Genomic DNA, 21,714 nt, shown 5'->3' with positions numbered 1-21,714 from the left:
GCTCACTGGATTGCTATGTTCCCTCATTCAATTACATTTTCTCCATCTGCACTCGCTTGTGAAAACTCCCTAATTACCAAGCACACATTTAATTAAGCACCTTTTTAGTCACTTAGCATGAAGTTGTGAAAGTTGTAAGACTGAGAATCAGTCATATGAGACAAATAGCAAAAAGCATAATAGACCCACCTGTTCGAAATTGGTAGAATAAAATAAATATCTAGAGCATTAAATATTCTGAGGAGCAACTTCCACTTTAGTGCTTTGCAAAATGGCTTTTGATTCATCATTAATACTCTCAGTAATTAATGAACACCAGATGGAATGTGCAATAGACAGGGCCACATCTACCAAGAGGTATTTCCTCAGAGTTAAATGAGGCAATGAGCCTGGAAAGTTTTCCCTCCCTTAGTCTTGGTTCAAAGAAGACCCTTGGATCCATTTTTACATACTTTGGAGGAAACCTGTGCATGAGTTGACCTCTCTGATACCCAAGTGTGAGATACAGCACTTTCCTCCATCCATCTACAGGCATACCTCAGAGATACTGCAGGTTTGGTTCCAGACCACTGCAATCAAGTGAATATTTCAACACAGTGAGTCAAATGAATTGTTCTGCAGTGTATGTAAAAGTTCTGTTTTTGCTAGACTATAGTGTATTAAGTGTACAATAGCATTTTCTCTAAAAAATAATGCACATGCCTTAATTAAAAATACTTTATTGCTACAAAATACTAACCATCATCCGAGCTTTTAGCAAGTTGCAATCTTTTTGGTGGTGGAGGATCTTGTCCCAATATTGATGGCTGCTGACAGATCAGAATGGTGGATGCTAACGTTTGTAGTGACTATATAAATTTCTTAAAATAAGATAACAATGAAATTTGCCACAACAGTTGACTTTTCCTTTCACAAGTGATTTTTTTTGTAACATGCAATACTGTTTAATGGCATTTTACCCACAGTAGAACTCTTGCTATTTCCTCCACTGAAGTCTTGAACCCCTCAAAGTCATCCATGAGGGTTGGAGTCAACTTCTTCCAAACTTCTAGTTGTGTTGATATTTTGACTACTTCCCATGAATCATGAGTGTTTTTCATGGTATCTAGATAGGTGAATCATTTCCAGAAGGTTTTCAATTAACTCTGCTGAGATCCGTCAGAGCAATCACTATGTATCGTAGCTATAACCTTATGAAATGTATTTCTTAAATGATAAGACTTGAAAGTCAGAATGACTCCTCGGTCCATGGGCTGCAGAATGGATGTTGTGTTAGCAGGCATGAAAACATTAATCATGTTATTCATCATTTGATCTCTTAGGTGACAGGGTGCATTGTCAAGGAGCAGTCATCTTTCGAAGTACTCTTTTTTTCTGAGCAGTAGATCTGAATAGTGGGCTTAAGATGTTCAGTAAACCATGTTGTGAACAGCTGTGCTGACATCCCGGCTTTGTTGTTCCATTTTTAGAGCCTGGACAGAATAGACTTAGCCGAAGTCTAAGGACCTAGGATTCTCGGAATGTAAGTGAACATTAGCTTCAACTTCAAGTCGCCAAGTGTGGTGGGCCCTGACAAGAGTCAGCCTGTGCTCTGAAGCTTTGGAGCCAGGCATTGACTTCTCCTCTTTAGCTATGAAGGTCCTAAACGGCATTTTTTCCAATATAAGGCTTTTTGATCTACACTGAACAATTGTAGCCGCCTTCATTACTTACCTGCGGCAGATCTCCTGGATAAGTTGCTGCCGCTTCTACATCAGTACTTGCTGCTTCGCCTTGCGCTTTTATGTTACGGAGACGGCTCCTTTCCTTGAACCTCACAAGCACACCGATGCCAGCTTCAAACTTTTCTTCAGTTTCCTCACCTCTCTCAGCTTCAAAGAATTGAAGAGAGCTAGGGATTTGCCCTGGATGAGGCTTTGGTTAAGGAAATGTTGTGTCTGGTTTGATCTTCTAGCCAGACCACTAAAACTTTCTTCATATCAGTCATGTGTTCACTGGATTAGCATCTTTATTTTATTAAAGATTGTTTATTTATTTATTTATTTATTTATTTATTTATTTATTTATTTAAGGGAGAGAGAGCATGCGTGAGTGGGAGGAGGGGCAGAGGGGGAGGGAGAGAGAATCTCAAGCATACTCCCTGCTGAGCATGAAGTCTCACATAGAGCTCAATCTCCTGACCCATGATCATGCCCTGAGCCAAAATCAAGACTCAAAGGCTTAACCAATTGAGCCACGTAGGCACCCCTGCACCTTTAATTTCTTTCAAGAACTTTTCCTTTGCATTCACAACTTGGCTAACTATTTAGTGAAAGGGGCCTAGTTTGGGGCCTATTTCAACCAAGAGGGAAAGAGCCAGAGGAAAGGCTGATCAGTGGAGCAGTCAGAACACGCACAACATTTGTTGATCAAGTTCATCCTCTTGTATGGATACAGTTCATGGCGCCCCAAAACAATTACCATAGTAACGTCCATGACCACTGATCACAGATCACCATAACAAATATGGTAACAATGAAAAAGTTTGAAATATATTGAGAATTACCAAAATGTGACCCAGAGACATGAAGCAAGCAAATGCTGTTAAAAAAATTGCACCAATAGACTTGCTCAAAGCAGGGTTGCCACAGACCTTCAATTTGTAAAAAAAAGAAAAAAAAAACCCCACAATATCCATAAAGCACAATAATGAGATGCATAATAAAATGAGGTATGCCTGTATTTCTAATACAAAATTCTACAATCTGACCCCAAAGGTCTTCAAGCAAGCTGCTTTCTTCCTTGTTAAGTAGAAAGAACAATTTTGAGAATCTTAAAAAATGGGAGAAAAGAGAAAGAAAGCAATCCTTATCATTCCACATGGCAAAATCATGGAAATAAATGAGTCCGCAGTTATTGCATGGATCCTTGCTTCGGAGGCAAGGTATGTATTCACAGCTGCAGCCTATCACTAGTAATTAGCACTTCCAAAGAGTAATAGAAACTCTAAGGTTCTGAACGACGGGGAGCCCAGAGTAGAGCTTAAGGAACTTTGACATGCAGAGAGATGATTGATGATGAGCTCTTGTGGGATTAGGTAGTAAGTCAGGACGCAGTGAGTGCATTCTGCAATACAAGAGTGGAGAGAGTATTCTTTAGACTTTTCTATAACTTTCCTTGTATCTGAAACTTCAGGGAGTCTCAAAGGGAATGGAATCAACTCGTTCGTTCTAGCAATGATCATTTAATTGTTAGAATAGTTTCTGTGGAAAGGACCGGAGATGAACCACAGGAGGGTGGGCTGTAACGTGGGAACGCTCTCCTAAAAAGTAAATAACACACAAATGTGTATGGATCACTGATTCTACTCTAGGTCTTGGTTTGATCTTTAGCCAAACGGATCAGAAAGTTGGAAATCCAGCTTAGGCAAGTTAGAAATGGACACATTTCTGCTTTGAAACTAATATAGTGAGCCATTTCCTTACTTTACCATGCTCTCCCTCAGATCTGGGCTTCACGCAGCCGACATTAATTAGCTTACTCTTAACCATTTATTTGCCTCCCCTTCACTATACGATGAATCCACCTGCTTTGAAGGCCCAACCCAAATCTAACCTCTCTAGAAAGACTGACTCCTTTGAAACCACCCTCTTCTGAAATATTTTGACACTCATGACCCGCTGCATCCAATCCTGACTAAAATATGGTTGTTCCATCACGCTTACTATTATTTTATATGCACAGCCTCATAGCTCCAGCTAAATTATAAGTTCCTCCAGTCATGACTGTGACTTCTACCTCTGTGTACCCACAGCATTGGTCATAGAGTAACATGGATTCATGGACTTGTTTGAATTGAACAGAGATTTAATTTAAAACCCCAAATTTAAGGATGAGGGGATGGAGACTCAGAAAAGGCAAATAACTTTTCTAATGCCTTTAGTGTCAAAACTGGAATATAAAATTTCTGACCCAAATCTAATACTTTTCTAATATACTAGATAGCTTCCAAGATCTGATATGTAACAGGACAAATATAAGTGCTTTAAAGTCCTCGAAATTCTTACAGGCATTTTCCAAAACACAAGGATCAGAATCTACCACTTTTGGCAGGGGGAGGGGAGGCTTTTTCAAAATTGGCAAACTGAAGGGTTTTCCTCAAAAGACCTTTTAACCTGTTTGGTTGAAGCAGGGACTTTGGATTTTTCTCACCACTGTCCTCGCTCCTTGATTCTATCTAAGAATCAGTACGAAGGAGGGTTAATGTTATTTAAAGTAAATCACACTACCTGACTATGAGACCATCTTTCTGTCTTCTCTGGTAGTTAGGAAGTCTATAAATTGGTGCCAGTGCCAAGTGAAAAAGGTCTAACTACAACTTGAGACTTCATCAAAAACCTGCCTGTCCCTTCCAGCTATAGATCACTCAGCACTGTTTGAGCAGCATATGAACTTTTTTCCAAGGAGAAAGTAACAAACACACAGTAAGTGAAGAAGAGGAAAGGGCAGAGAGAAGGCACAAAGTAATAGGAAACCACAGGAGAGGGTCTCTTTTGCAAGGCTTATACTGTCTGACCCCCACCTGACCCCCAAGCCTCACCCACAGGTAAGCAGGCGACAGCTGCCAGTTGGCAGACACAGGTGTGAGCTGCTGAAAATACACAACACCTGGATTTCTTTTTTTAAGTTTTTATTTAAATTTCAGTTAACATACAGTGTAGTATTAGTTTCCCGTGTACAGTTTAGTGACAACACTTCCATAGGACACGCAGCTCATCACAAGTGCCCTCCTCAATCCCCATCACCTATTTCACCCAAACATCCCCACCCACCTCCCTCTGGTATCCATCAGTGTGTTCTCTATAGTTAAGAGAATACCTGGATTTCTTAAAATGTAACAGCAAAGATTAGATGGACGGAGTCTTGTAGGAAGAGTGCCCACCGAGCATAAGTACAGAAGCAACGGTGGGGATTTAATGAGTGCCCTGTGAAGTTAGCAATCACTACACATTTTCCCTGAATCCTGAACAAATAGCAAAGCCTTAATCTTAGGGGGAAAAGATTGGCCAACTGATAAGTCCAAGGCTTGGAAACTTGAAGTGCTTCTACTAAACTTCTTGATTTTTAAATTTGTCTTAAACTCGTATTTTTTTTTCTCTTAGGAAGTTACCAGGACTGCCTTAAACACTCTTTCATGCTTCTTGCTGTTTGTGAAAGTGTTCACAAAGTTGGATTTCTAAAATGTGCTGACTTTTAAAATTAATTCACATAGGAGATAAAACACCTAGGTATCTTTCATGTTTTGAATAGCTCAGAAAAAAAATTGAGACTTTACTTGACAACTAAAGGGAGCTCGAAAAAAAATTATGCTTATGCTTCCTTGGGAACCACTCCTTCAACATATCCATGATTTTCTTCCTGCTGTGCTGAACTAAAATGATTCCTGGACCCAAAGATAATAAAGGCATGTCCTACTTGGTGCTGATTAATTATAAAACGACTGGTTACTGAAATATATTTATATGTGTGTGTGTGCGCATGTAAATTCTAACCTTGGCTTGGAAAATGATTCACTACAAGTTAAAGCAGATTTGCATTTCCAAGCTTTGAATGCTACTATACATGTATAGTTAATGTGACATAGTGTCACAATTCAGAGCCAGGACTAAGATGGAGTGAGTGCGTGTGTGTTTCTCGGAGGAAACAAAACTTAGGAGACCTTCACTCTCAGGACTGACACAGCACTTGCACGACGCTCTGAGTCAGTGCCTTCTTGAATTGCACCCTGCGAGCTTCATGGCCTCACTTTGGTTCCAATTCTAGTGGCAAATTGTGCCCAACATTCTTCCCCAATAAATGATCTGCCATACTATCTTGACCTGAGTATTGTAGTGTTGCCCACCGTGCTGCAGCCTCTCTTCCTACCAGCTCTTTCTGTTCCAGTAAACAGGTTAGACCTTAAAGTGTCTGATTAAATGTAAGGGATAGGAACAGATCAAAGACATAAAAGAGAGTATCATCTTAGAAGCTAAAATGCCAACTACATAGTGACTGAAAGAACTGGAAGAAACAGTGGTGAAATACCGTGTTCTTATTTCAAGGGATTCAAAGTCAACAGGAGAAAAAAATGCCAGTTTATGGATCTGGCAACCATGTCCTCAGAGACTAAACTATAAAAACTCAACACAGCTGGGATTCAGCTATTTCTGGAGCTCATCATTTTTGAGCTTCTACCTCATTCTAGGTGTGTTGCTAGGTGCACAACACATATTATCCCAATTCCTACAGCAACGTGTTTTACAGAGAATGTGACAGAGTATCAGTGATTATGGGGATTGCTTGCACCCATGAAGCTAGCAATCGTCAGAACCTGGACTGCAGTCCATATTCATCTAGATCCAAAGCCTTCAGCATAGATCCTTGTTTACATTACAGGACTGTAAGGTGTAAAAACGAAATAACTACTGTAATTAAGGAAGCCCGGATGATGTTATCATCCATCAGAATATACTGCGATTAGCCTTATGACTTGGGCAATACTTAAACATCTCACCCTGAACCCAGACTGCTAGACTATATTCTCAGTGGGTTTCCCAGTAAAAACACTGCACTATGCTACTCTACACACACCCTTTAACACAGATTGAAACAGAAACACGTTTTTCTCATATCAATATGCAGAATTAAAGATCAGCCAGCTTCCCCAAAGCTTGCTAGGCTAGCATAAGCCGGCAAATAATTTTCTTTAAACTTTTAGGAAAGCAAATATCTCAGTTCAATTAGTAATTATAGCAATGTTGCATGGATTCAAGAAGATTAAAGTGTCTCATATTTTATTATTATAATCTTTACTTATCAATAAGAGGTTTTTCATTTGCCTTTGCTTTTCTTGGATTTGGAGAGGAGCTTCTATATCTTGTGCTTACAGGCAGTTAAAAACAGTGCTCTCTTTTATAAAGAAAATAAAACTGAACTCATAGTTATTAAGGTTTTTTTTTCCTAAGTTGTTTCTTTTTGGTTTGGGGGATACCTTTGAATGACTCCATCCATTCTCACGCATCTATCACTGTTTGTGTTAGGACAGGGAATGTGTATGTGTGCGGTGCTTTGGGATTTGTGTGTATGTGGGAGAGCGGGACAGATATTTGCTAAACATCTTAAATGTGTCAGACTCTCTGTTTAGCTCTTTCCATAGTTTTTCATTTCATACTCACAAAATTTGATGATGCTGTATATTTTTCAGAACACTCCTGGTTACAGTTGGTAGAAACCCAGCTCAAAATGGCTTAAGTCAAAAAAGTGGTTTATAAAACAGGCACATCTAGTCACAAATGCAGAGGTGGGCTGACTGCAGGCACAGGTGAATCCAGGCGCTCAGAGAAGATCATTAGGACACAGTATTACTCTCCAGCTCTGAGGTCTACAGTGTCCTCGTGGCTCAGCTCTCCAGCAGGCTCTCAAATCATATTAGCAAACCAGCTGTCAGCAGCTCCAGGCTTCCATCTGCATCTCAGCCCCAAGAGAAAGTAAATTTTTCTTGAGTTGTTTCAGTGAGTCCCAGAATTGGGTCCAACTGGACCCTGCAGATCACACGCCCAGCTCTGAGCAAGAAACAGTGACAAGGAGATTTTTGGGCTTGAATGGCCAAACGTGCATTCTATTGCTTGTTTAGTACTGAGGCGATAGTAACTCTACCTGAAACACATGGATTTCAATTGGGAGGAGGGGTTATTCCCCAGAAGAACATCAGGAATTATCAGAGAATAGCCAGATGGAATAAGCTTAAAGTTGCTGGATAAAATATAAATAATCACTTAAACTTGTATTTCAGACAAATAATGAATAATTTTTTAGTATAAGTATGTTCCAAATATTGCATAACTTTTAATATAAATAAGTTCCAGCAATATTTGGGACATTCTTGCACTAAGATGTGATCATTTGAAATTCAAAGTTAAATGACTGTTCTTTATTTTTATTTGCTAAATCTGGTAACTCTAAATAAGCAGAAACAGCAGAGGCCCCCTACAGATGTCCTATTGTTTACATTCTTTATATGAGAATGTTATAGCCCAGAGAATTTTTCATAAGAAGCTCCAAATCATACTCCTATTACGTATCTTGAAAGGATATAAACCCATGGCTATCTGATTATAAAGCTCCTGTATTCTACTCCTATCCTTCCCTACCGCACACACCTTAAAGGGTCCCATGTGCTCACTGGACCTAAGGAACTAATCTTGGCTTTCAACTTGGTGGTGCTCAGCTGGGATCAACTGAAAAGACCCCTTGACTCAACACTAACTTCAGCAGGATCAACAAACATTTGCAGCTTCGTGTTATTCTAAGAATTAAATTAGCCAATATTCTTTAAAGTGCACCTTTTCGGGGTGCCCAGGTTGCTCAGTTGATAAGCGTCTGATTCTTGATTTTGGCTCAGGTCAGGATCTCAGGGTAGTGGGATCAAGCCTGTGTCGGGCACCGTGCTGGCATGGAGCCTGCTTGGGATTCTCTTTCTCCCTCTCCTTCTGCCCCTTCCCTCCAGCGCTCTCTTTCTCTCTCTCCCTGAAAGAAAGAGAGACAGAGAAAGAAGAAAGGAAAGAAAAGAGAAAAGAAAAAGAAAGGAAAGAAAAGAGAACAAAAAGAAAGAAAAGAAAGGAAAAAGAAAAGAGAGAGAGAAAGGAAGAAAATGCACCTTCTCCCACCAGGTTCCTTCTTGATTACCTGGCACGTTGAGAGGACTATTCCTGGGCAGAAGGAGAGACTATCTGGGAAAGGACACAGGGTGATTTACACAGAAATTCACTTCCATTCACAGACATCTTACCAGTAAAAAATTAAAGGAGCTTGGCAGTGCCTGGAACCAAAAGGTTCAAGGTGACAGGAGACACTGACTACTTGGGCTGGGTGGAAGAACAAGAAGTTAAAAACCAATTAAAACAACAACAACAACAACAACAACAACAACAACTATTTTTCAGGATACAACTAAGGAAATATCTGGACATATATTTTGGAGGTAAAACCTATATATGGGCTGCTCTTCATTTTTCTTGATGCCCCACAATTCCCAACCTGGCCTCCTGAACCTCCTCTTCTCAGTAAATAATGCCACCACTTACTCAGCTGTTCAGGCTGATGGATTGGTCAGGTAACCAATTATCTACAGCTGTGGGGTCAGAGGTGATAGGGTGGAAGTGAAAAGAAATGAACCGTACCCACCTGGCTGAGGGCTCATGCCCTGTTTAATTCTGTGACCGGTTTTGGGCATGGTGCTACCATCAGATTAGCTGTGAGCATCTTAACAAGGACAATAAGGAGACACCCTCTTAACCCAGAGGAATGAGTGTAATATTTGGAATCCCCAGTCCCAAGTGATGAGTACAGAACAATATATAAGCAGAAATTTACTTTTCCATACCTCATATCATATTTTCTTATGTTTCTGCCATTTTATTGTAAATACAAAGCCAACCTTGGCCACAAGGATGAAGGACAACACCTGTACTGGGAGTTAAAACCAAGGACCTCAGTATTGGCTGTCGCTTTAAAGGCAGGATTTGGGGGAAGGGGAAAAGCCATTTAATCCCCTTAAGACTGCTTACTAAATTGTAGATGCTCTCTAGAACATTGTCCTGATTGTGAAGTTTTACTGATTCTATACAATCTAGTAAAAGATGAATCTCTTCACCTAGAAGCATCTGAGCACTGGCCTTAGTTCAGGTGGCTGTCACAGAATGCCACAGTCCCATCTGCTGAGACCTTCTTCCTGGTTTGCCGAAGGCAGTCTTCTCCCTATGACCTCACAGAGGTAGGGGGTCTAGTGTCTCTTCTATTTATAAAGGTATATTAATGTCTCCACTCTCAGGACCTAATCTATTCCTAATCACCTCTCGAAGTCCTCATCTGCAAATACTTTCATATTGATACTAGGGCTTCAACATGGGAATTTGTAGGGGCACACATTCAGTCCGCAACAGTATTTTCTGTCTACACATCACTGTTATTACACTCATTTAAAGTATTTAAGGGTCTGCTAATGTTTCTGTGCCAACAAGAATTCCACAGACAGGGAACTTTCCTGGGTAATTCTCAAGCAGATAGTGATTTTTGAGCACTTACTATAGTCTAAAAAGTGTGCTAATATATATTCTATTCTCTCAAACAACTCTTCAAGTAAGCATTATTTCTTCCTTCTTTGCAAGTGAGAAAAACTAAAGCTTGGCAAAAAACTAGTTGGTAGAGGCAGCAGGATTCAGTTCCAAAGAACCGGATCCTGCTTCTGTTTATAGGAATGAAAGGAAAGCTAGCTTTCTTTCCGAATTGCTTGCCGCTAAGCGGAATAAACTGGACAGAGAACACAAGGGATGAAGGAGTACTAGGGCTTCCCCCCAGGGTAAAAGAATCGTCATTGAGGGATTGTTCTGTAGCTAGACCTGAGATCAAATTCTGTCTGTCTTTTCAGCTTTGTGACCTCAGGTATTAACCATGTGTTTCTGATATGATAACTAGGGTCCCCGGAAAGACTGCCTCTCCCAGGTTGAGCCAATTCCTAGAGTTAGTAAAGGACTCAGCTGGCAAGCCTCCTTTTATCTACAAACCAACCAATCCAGAGTCTGTATTCCCAACAGCCTCCCCTGATGGGGCTTTTATGCTCCAGACCACTATCCCCCCAGCCCCAATCACTCAAGGCCACGTACCAGACAACCTGGGGAAGCACTTCCACCTTAGAGCCAATGGAAATTGTTCCAACTAGCCAATCCTAAACCTGCTTATCTTACCTATTCCCGCCCAGAGAAAACACAATATAAGGCTCTTGCCCACATTTCCCTCCCACTCGCTGCCTCGTCGTCAACCGTGGTGCGTTCCTGTGCGCTGTCCTTGGCATGCCTCCTCCTCTCGGGAACTGTGAGTAACAAACTGTCTTTTCAGTTACAGTTGTCTTCTGAACTGTTGGCTCCACCAAACCTGACTCAGAGTAAAATCCACATTTTGAAACACCTCGGCAAGTTCACTTAACTTTCCAGTCTCAATTTGTTGTCTGTAGAATTGTGGACCCAAGTTTGTGTATGAGAACGTGCCTGAAAGGCTCAACACAGGGCCAGGCCTGTGGTATGAATTCAACAGCTAGTAGTAGTGTTGATGTGATCCTTACTCAGATTATAATCGTTACACACTTGGCTTCTGGAAAGCACAGACCAAATCTGGTTCATCTTTGCATCTCTAGTGGCTGGCAGAGAGCAGGCACTAAAAAACGGTTGTTGAATTTTAAATAATTTCAAGCTTTTATTCTTAGAGGCCCAGACAGCTGACATTAAAGACCTAATTGGGCCAACCTGTCTTTCTGATCAGAGCGCTATAAATTATCAGTACCTTTGCAAAATGGCTGCGCAAAACCACTAGTTCTCCAGTGTGTCTATTTTAACCTGTTTATATTCTGGGTAAGTACATCAACCTATTAAACACACAAACAATAAAAGGACAGGAAAATACTTTCATCTGCACTTCTCTCAATCTTGCTCTCTAAACTATTAAGAGTTTGGAGCTTGGGATGTATCTTTTGAGGAAAATAAAACCTTACAAATTCTTTTTAAAATGAGATAAATAATACATGTTCTCACCTCACAACATGGTGTCTGCCGGGTACGAATGATTGCCACATTAAGTGGAAACAGCGTGCATCCTTTTTAAAAAGGGCTCTTCTAGAATTGTTCCAGCGACTTTTACTCTAATTGTGCATTCCAGAGGCAGAGCATAGCACGAAGTCCTGGTGAGTGAAGTGGAGCCACTCGCAGGAAGGCTTTGGACTCAAATGACAATTAGCGAGGAATGAGAGTATCTGAACTTCCGGGCCATATGCACAGGCTCTGATCCGCCTCCGATGTGGATTTCTTTGCCTCAGATGGGGAAATGTTACCCAGGGTGCCAAACAGAAAACATTGGTATTAAGGGCAGATCCTGTCATGTCTGTAGAATAATTTCTTGGAACCTAAAATTCTGGAATAACTTCAAAACGTGTGGTACCTGTGGGAGAACAGGATAGAAAGAGAATAAACGTGGTAGGAAACTTCTAAACATCGTTACTGCCGATTCGGACCGAGAAAGTGATTACAAGGGAACAGCACAAACTGCCCCAGGATCACCTCTGCGGCTCACTCTTGAGTCTCTCTGGGTAACCTCTCTGTGGGCTGATATAGTTTGGTTTAGGGACAGACCTCCCTTCTCTTCCAGGTCATGGAGTCTCCCTTTCTTTTTCTTCGTGGTTTGTCTTTCATCTGTGTTGCAAAACTTATCCCTTATTTCACCTATGAATTGGGGCAAGAGCAGAACTTGGACCAATATTGATAACACATACCTTTTTTTTTTTGAGGATTATTTTTATTTTTTTATTTTTTATCATATTTTTATCATATTTTTATTATATTTTTTATTATATTAGTCACCATACAGTACAACCCTGGTTTTTGATATAAAGTTCGATGATTCATTAGTTGCATATAACACCCAGTGCACCATGCAATACGTGCCCTCCTTACTACCCATCACCAGTCTATCCCATTCCCCCACCCCCTCCCCTCTGAAGCCCTCAGTTTCTGAGAGTCCACACATACCTTCTTGATAACTTACGACTTTTTTCTAATGCTACTTTTAAACACACAGGTGTTACATGGCTAAAATTGCTTTTGTTTTTCCGACATCAGCTAACCATTATGATTGGCCCGAAAAAAACTTAAAAATAGTACTTAAATAATCATTTACTGTGTCCCTACTGTATGCTGGGCATTGTGCCAAGTTTATTAGATACATTATCTCTTATTCTTACAAAAATTCTCCAGGCTGGACATACTCATTTTATAGATGAGGAAACAAAGACCCAGGGAGGTTAAACTGGGCAGCAGAAGTCACTCAGAAGTAGGAGCTTAGAAACCTTACAGCCCATATAGTCTACTACATCTTGTGTTTCAAATTACTGTCATTTTCAGTGAATTCCCGGAGGTTTAAAAAAGCATTTATTTAGTTATTGAACATAGAAATTCGCACTATTTCTGTCCTTGAATGTATTAAGGATATAGATATTAAGAACCTAGGAAACAAGGACCGGTTTTTCTGGTTGATTCTGATTTGTCTAATTTCATAGCATTTCTGAGGAAAGTTGATCTTTTAGGGCTTGTCCAGCCTCCAAACTGAATGTGTAACTCTATGCTTTTTCCTTCCCCATGGAAACCTTTCTATTCAACTGTGGAGTCCCAGGCCCCCCCCTGATGTCACAGTCCTCAAAGCTGAGCTGGGATGGCAGATGTTACATGATTTCGTGAAGGCCTGGGATTAGGTGGGCCTTTTGATGAGGCATTTAATTTGGAGTTTAGCCCTCTTTCATGCAGCAACACCGCTGGGCCATTGATAATGCCTGGGACCTAGGCCTTTAATCACTGGATGTTTGTTCTGCCTTGCTAAGGTGATTTCTTCAGCTTAGCATATAAAACAATAAGAATTATCAAACAGAAAGCTGCTTGAATGCCAGCAAACAAGCACTGAGATATAAACTGTCTAAAGTTTAATAGAAGTCACCCACAAAAAGCTCATCCTGGGGATAAATTATGAAACAGAGGAGGGAGGGATCCAAGGTCCACCCCTATCACCCACTCCCCAGGACCCCCGGGAATCACAGGGCAGCCAGCCTCCTGGTATGTTCCCTTTATCAGCACCCACAGGAACAAATGGGACATTGCGGCTCTACTTTTTCCCCCCTCCCTCTTCTCTCCTGTGTTTTCATTTCTCAAGTGTTTGACTTAAAGCAGAGTTACTTTTGCATGTTTTTTTTTTCTCTCTCTCTCTCTCCTCACCAGCCTTATCCTAAAGTGTTAATGCTAAGAAATTTGAAATCTCTCTGAACTAATGCCTCTCTATAGCCTTAACTTTTTAGTGGTGACAACAGGGTCTGCCTTGCTGACCTTACAGACTTAAACATGAGAATTTTACTTGTTCACGACTCAGCTCCCATTGTCCCCTAAACTTTGGTGGTTATCGGGAAATATTTTTTTAAAAGGCAGATTTGTATGGGAAAGAAATGGAAGTATAGCAGGTTGAAGATCAAGAGGGGCAGTTCTTGCAATGCCTCTTTGTTGGGGTTAGAAGAAGAGAAAGCAGGGGCGCCTGGGTGGCGCAGTCGTTAAGCGTCTGCCTTCGGCTCAGGGCGTGATCCTGGCGTTATGGGATCGAGCCCCACATCAGGCTCCTCTGCTATGAGCCTGCTTCTTCCTCTCTCACTCCCCCTGCTTGTGTTCCCTCTCTCGCTGGCTGTCTCTATCTCTTCAAAAAAATAAAAATAAAATCTTTAAAAAAAAAAAAAAAAGCAAATGACTCCACTCCTACATCTCTTGTGGTCAAGACACTGGGTCAAAGGACAGAATGTGGTCAGGAGCAGAGATGAAGCTGAGAAATCCAGAGGAAAATGAGCAGGTGTGAGGAATATCTCTCAGCTCACACCTAGATCTCATCTGTCCCAGGTGGAGTTGGTTACATAGTTACCTCAGACACTTTTTCTTTTTTTTTTTAATTTAAAAACACTGGAAAAAATAAAGAGAAAATAGGATAATTCATATTCTCTAGTCCAAACTCACCACTGTTACGTCTTGGCATATTTGCTTTGAGCGAGTTGTTTCCCCCTTTAAAGGAAAACTTTCTTAATTGTTCTTATAAACGGAAAGGAGTTTCCTATAGAATTTAAACAATGAAAAAATCAATAAAGACCTATGAGAAAATGTTCCATAGGTCATCAGGAAAATGAAAATTAAGATGAGATTCCACTACATATCTACTAAATGGCCAGAATCTGGAACACCGACAGCACCAAATGCTGGTGAGAATGTGGAGCGGCAGGGACTCTTCATTCCTGCTAGGAGTGCAAAATTTTGATACAGCTGCTTTGGAAGACAGTTTGGCAGTTTCTTAGAAAAGTAAACATGCTCTTAGAAAAGTATAAAGCAATCTTACTCTTCAGTATTTATCCAAAATAAATGAAAGCTCATGTCCACACAAAAGCCCGTACATGGATTTTTCATAAGTTATGCGTGATTGCCAAAACTTGGAAGCAACTGAGGTGTCCTTCAGTAGGCAAATGGATAAATGGTGGTACATTCAGACAGTAGGATGCTATTCAGTACTTTTTTATAATTTTTATTTTTTTAGAAGTGATGTATCCATGAAAAAAAATGAAGTTACATGCATATTAAGTGAAAACCAATCTGAAAAAGCTACGTATTGTACAATTCCAATTACATGACATTCTGGAAAAGGCATAATACAGAGGGTAAAGTGATCAGTGGTTGCCAGAGTTTGAGGGAAGGAAGGAGTGAATAGGGGGAGCACAGAGGATTTTTAGAGCCGTGAAGCTGTTCTATATGATACTATAATGGGGGATACATGTCATCGTATATGTCAAAACTCATCAGGTATACAACTCCATAAACTCTAAACTATGGGCTTTGGGTGACAGTGATGGGCCGATGGAGATTCACTGATCATAGCAAATGTACCACTCTGGTGTGGGGTGGTGATAGTGGAGAAGGGTGTGTGTTTGTGGAAGGGAGGGATGGGTATAGGATGACTGTCTTGCCACTTAATTACCATTCAATTTTTGCAATGAATCTAGAACTGCTCTAAAAACGTAAACACACAAAGGTGAAGTGTTTTTTTTTTTTTTTCAAGATGTAGTTCTCACTATAGATGTTACTAAACTAGTTGGGTATTTTCTAGATATCCAGATAAATGCATAAAAAGATGATGATAAATACATGTGTAAAATGGATTTGTAAAGTACGTTCGATTTTAATAACAAGATGTTGACTATTCTGGGTCTTTTGCCTTTCCACATAAACTTTAGAATCCATAAAATCACTTGCTGCTACTTTGATTGACATTGCATTGAATCTGTAGGTCAAACTGCCCTCTTGTCAATATTGAGTCGTTCTATCTATGAACATGGAATTTCTCTCTCTTTAGTTCTGTGCATTAGTTTTGTAGTTTTCCTCATATAGATGTTGTACATATTTGTTAAATTTTAAGTGTTTCATTTTTGTGGGGTGCTAACATAAATGGTTTTTTTAAATTTCAAATTCTAGTTGTTAATTGTTGGTATTCAGGAAAGCAAGGGACTTTTACACATTAATTTTGTATCCTATATCTGGTATAATTGCTTATTAGTTCCATTGGTCAGTTATTTCCAATTTCCAGCCTAGATGATCATGACATTCATAAATACAGTCTTAGTTCTTCCTAATCTGTGCATTTCCTATTTCCCTTTCTTTTCTTACTGCATTAGCTACGAATTCCAGTATGACGTTGAAAAGGAGTGGTGAGAGGGGACATCTTTTTCTTGTTCCTGATTTTAGTGGGGAAAACACCTAGTTTCTCACTAGTAAGCTATAGGTTTTTTTGAAGATGTTCTTTATCAAACTGAGGAAATTTCTATCTATTTCAAGTTTGCTAAGAGTTTTTATCATGAATGAGTGTTGAATTTTGTCAAATGCTTTTTCTGCATCTATGGGTAAGATCCTGAGATGTTATTAATTGACTTCCATATATTGTATCTTTTGTAATTGATATTTTTACAGTTAATTTGTCTCTGACTGATTTAATCCCCCAACCCACATACAACAAAGATTAAATTTTAATCCTATCATGTGGCCAGACTAGGGCTATGAACTCAATCCAATCAGGAATTGAGCTAATTTGAAGTTGGATTTGTATCTGTGAATCCTTGCTGTTTCCAATTTACATTTATTTTTAGTGTGTGATTCTGCTAGAGCCTCCTATTGTGTGGTCCTTTTGAGTTGATTGTAACTGGAAATCTGGAATACTTAACAGGGCTTTCTCCCTGATGGTTTCTGCACTTCTAATTTTTGCTGTTCATTCATATGAAATAGCCCAAATTCCTGTTCAGATTCTGTTCTACTTTCTGCTTAGATTCTCCCACTCTGTGCTGCAACTTTGAATTCACAAAGTCAGAAATGGAAAAGTAGCACAAATATAGGCTTCGACTCTGAGATTCCCTTCACTTCATGGTTTTGGCCCTGTGCTCATTTTTTCCTTTATTTCCACTGGATTTAAATAGAATATTTACTTAATGTGTAATTTTTCTTACTACCAAAGGAGAGTTGGTGTGGGTGGTTTGTCCACCAATGCCAGAAGGATATTTTTTTTGTCGTTTTTATTCCTGAAAGATATTTTACCAGAGTAAAATGTTTTTGATTCTACTTTTTCTCAGAACTTTGAAGTCACTGCCATGGTTTCTGACATTGAACAATGCTGGGAGAAATCTCCGTCTCATTTTGGCAACAATTTGAGTCTTCTGCCAGGATATCTTTGAAGAATGCTTCTGACATTTTACAGATTAACTAGGGTGTACCTTTGTTAAAAGCTTTAGGATAAAGTTTTCTTAAACATGAAATGCTCTTTTGATAGGCAAATTATTTTGTTCTGTAGATATAGAAATTTTCTTGTATTATATTTTGAATGTTTTTCCTATTTGTGTTCTCTACCAACTAACATTATAGTGCAAGGTTGTCTGTAGAATATCATTAACTTTTACTATCTTTGTCTCTACTAGTAGTTATTGTGTTTATATCATGTTTTTCATCTGTCAATAATTTGAATACTAGAAATGTTTATTGTTACTTTCTGTTCCTAATTTATTCAACTCCATAATATTTTTGGCTTTGTAGGCAAGTTCATAGTTCTTTTTATGTATTTTATTGTTTTAATGTTTTTAAGTTCTCGTTGCACTAACATTTTATAATATGGAACAACTGATGACCATGCAGGTTACTTCCATATCTTGGTTATTGTAAATAATGCTGCAGTAAGCAGTGTGTCTTTTTAAATTGGTGCTTTCATTTTCTTTCACATAAATATCCAGATGTGGAATTGTTGAATCATATGGTAGTTATTTTTTTAATATTTTGAGGACCTTTCATACTGTTTTCCACTATGGCTGCGCCAATTTACATTCCCACCAAAAGTGCACAAGTGTTCTCTTTTCTCCACATCCTTGCCAACATCTATTTCATGTCTTTGTGATAATAGCCTTTGTGGCAGGTGTGAGCTGATAGCTCATTGTGGCTTTGATTTGAATTTCCCTGATGAGTGATGTTGGAGTATCTTTATATACCTGTTGCCTATCTGTATGTCTTCTTTGGGGAAAATGTCTACTTGGGTCCTCTCCTTATTTTTAATTTTTTAAAATACTGAGTTGCATGAGTTCTTTATATATTTTGGATGTTAATCCCTTATTAAACATATGATTTGCAAAAATATTCTCCCATTCAATAGGCTGCCTTTTAATTTTGTTGATGGTTTCCTTTACTGTGAAAAAGCTTTTTAGTTTGGTGTAGTTCCTATTTGTTTGTGTTTGCTTCTGTTATCCTTGCCTGACAAGACTAGTTCAAAAAAATATTGTGAAGACCAATGTCCAAGAGCTTACTGCTTATGTTTTCTTCTAGGAATTTTGTGGCTTCAGGTACTACATTTAAGTCTTAAGCCAATTTTGAGGGGTTTTTGTTGTTGTTGTTGTTTATGGTGGGGAAAAGTCATACAGTTGTATTCTTTAACATGTAGCTGTCCAGTTTTCTCAGCACAACTTACTGAAGACATGGTCTTTTTTCCATTTATATTGTTATCTCACTTATCATAGGTTAATTGGCTCTATAAGTGTTTATTTCTGTGCTCTCTATTCTGTTCCATGATTGACATGTCTGTTTTTGTGCCAACACCATCCTGTTTTGATTACTGCCATTTTATAGCATAGTCTAAAATTCAGGAGTGTGATACACTAGCTTTGTTCTTCATTCTCAAGATTGTTTTGGCTATTCTGTGGCTTTTGTAGTTCCATACAAACTTTAGTATCTTTTTATTCTGGTTTTGTGAAAAATGCCTTTGGTACTTTGATAGGAATTGCATTGACTCTGCTTTAAGTAGTATGGACATCTTAACAAAATTATTTCAATCCAGGAATACAGAATATCTTCCCATTTGTTTGCGTCATTGTCAATTTTTCATCCACCCATAGTTTTCAGAGAACGTGTCTTTCACCTCCTTGGCTAAATTTATTCCTAGTATTTTTTTGTTAGAATTATAAATGGGAATTATTAATTTCTCTGATAGTTTATTACAGTATAGAAACACAAGATTTTTTCTGTATATTAAATTTATATTCCTCAATTTTACTGAATTTCTGCCAAAGTGTGTGTGCGTGTGCGGTCTTTAGGGTTTTCTATATAGGCATCTTGTCATCTGCAAATAGTGGTGTTACTATTTTCTTTCCTATTGAATGCCTTAAATCTTTTTTTTCCCCCCCTAATGGCTGTGGTAGGGCCTCAAGTACTACATTGAATAATAATGATATTGGGAATCCTTGCCTTATTCCTGATCTTAGAGGAAGAGCTTTCTGCTTTTCACTGTTGAATATGATGTTAGCTGTGGGTTTGTCATATTTCATTATATTGAGATATGTTCCCTCTATATCAACTTTTTGCTACCTTTTTTAAAGTTTTTAAATTCCAGTTATATACTGTATGATGACTAACATAATAAAAAATATTAAAACAAAACAAAAAAATAAATTCCAGTTAGTTAACACAGTGTAGTATTAGTTTCAGCTGTAGAATTCAGTGATTCATAACTTACACCAGTGTTATCACAGGAAGTGTCTTCCCTAATCCTCATCACCAATTTAACCCCATCCTTCCCCAACCCCCCACCCACCTCCCCTCCAGCAACCCTCAATTTCTTGTCTATAGTTAAGAGCCTATTTTATGGTTTGCCTCTTCCCCCCCCACTATGTTCATCTGATTTGTTTCTTAAATTCCACATATGAATAAAATCATACGGTATTTGTCTTTCTGACTGATTTATTTTGCTTAGCATAATACTCTCTAGTTCTATCCACGTCAATGAAAATGGCAAGATTTCATTCTTACTGATGGGTAAGTAATATTCCATACCACGTCGTCTTTATCCATTCATCAGTTAATGGACATTAGGGTTCTTTCCATAATTTGACTGTTGTTGATAATGCTGCTATAAACATGAGGTTGCATATGCTTCTTTGAGTCAGTATTTTTGTATCCTTTGGGTCAATAACTAGTGGTGCAATTTCTGAATCATAAGATAGTTCTATCTTTAACTTTTTGAGGGACCTCCATGCTGTTTTCCAGAGTGGCTGCACCAGTTTTATTCCCACCAACAGTGTAAGAGGGTTTCCCTTTCTCTGCATCCTTGCCAACATCTACTGATTCCTGTATTGTTAATTTTAGCCATTCTGACAGGTGTGAGGTGATAGCTCCTTGTAGTTTTGATTACATTTCCATGATGAGTGATGTTAAGCATCTTTTTTTTAATGTTTTTTTATTACATTATGTTAGTCATCATACAGTACATCCCTGGTTTCTGATGCAAGGTTCGATGATTCATTAGTTGCGTATAACACCCAGTGCACCATGCAATACGTGCCCTCCTTAATACCAATCACCAGGCTATGCCATCCCCCCAACTCCCCTCCCCTCTGAAGCCCTCAGTTTGTTTCTCAGAGTCCATAGTCTCCCATGCTTCACTCCCCCTTCTGATTACCCCCCTTTCTTTATCCCTTTCTTCCCCTATCGATCTTCCTAGTTCTTATGTTCCATAGATGAGAGAAATCATATGATAGTTGTCTTTCTCTGCTTGACTTATTTCACTTAGCATTATCTCCTCCAGTGCCATCCATGTTGCAGCAAATGTTGAGAACTCATTCTTTCTGATAGCTGAGTAATATTCCATTGTATATATGGACCACAGATTCTTAATCCAGTTATCTGTTGAAGGGCATCTCGGTTCCTTCCACGATTTAGCTATTGTGGATAATGCTGCTATGAACATTGGGGTGCATATGGCCCTTCTCTTCACTACGTCTGTATCTTTGGGGTAAATACCCAGTAGTGCAATGGCTGGGTCATAGGGTAGCTCAATTTTTAACTTTTTAAGGGACCTCCACACTGTTTTCCAGAGTGGCTGCACCAACCTGCATTCCCACCAACAATGTAGGAGGGATCCCCTTTCTCCACAACCTCTACAGCAATTGCTGTTTCCTGCCTTGTCTATTTTTGCCATTCTAACTGGCGTAAGGTGGTATCTCAGTGTGGTTTTGATTTGAATTTCCCTGATGGCTAATGATTTTGAACATGTTTTCATGTATCTGTTAGCCATTTGTGTGTCCTCATTGGAAAAGTGTCTGTTCATATCTTCTGCCCATTTTATGATTCGTTTATTTGTTTCTCGCATATTGAGTTTGAGAAGTTCATTGTAGATCTTGGATACCAGTCTTTTATCTGTAGCATCATTTGCAAATATATTCTCCCATTCCGTGGGCTGCCTCGTAGTTTTTTTGACTGTTTCCTTGGTTGTGCAGAAGCTTTTTATTTTGAATCCCACAAGTTCATTTTCTCTTTTGTTTCTCTTGCCTTTGGAGATGTGTCATGAGAAAGGTTGCTTTGGCCGATATAGAGGTTGTTGCCTATGTTGTCCTCCAGGATTTTGATGGATTCCTGTCTCACATCGAGGTCTTTCATCCATTTGGAGTTTATCTTTGTGTATGGTGTGAGAGAGTGGTCAAGTTTCATTCTTTTGCATGTAGCTGTCCAATTTTCCCAGCACCATTTATTGAAGAGACTGTCTTTTTTCCACCGGATGTTTTTTCCTGCT

At 39.1% G+C, this 21,714-nt stretch overlaps 1 pseudogene; it reads right to left on the bottom strand.

Annotated features, from left to right (window-relative positions):
* LOC113263361 (60S ribosomal protein L4-like) overlaps window positions 1-21,714 on the bottom strand; it is a 123,050-nt pseudogene that overhangs the window by 12,335 nt on the left and 89,001 nt on the right.

Source organism: Ursus arctos, unplaced genomic scaffold, assembly GCF_023065955.2.
Source record: "Ursus arctos isolate Adak ecotype North America unplaced genomic scaffold, UrsArc2.0 scaffold_1, whole genome shotgun sequence".
Lineage (NCBI taxonomy): Eukaryota > Metazoa > Chordata > Mammalia > Carnivora > Ursidae > Ursus > Ursus arctos.
This window is presented reverse-complemented; position numbering and strand designations above follow the sequence as displayed.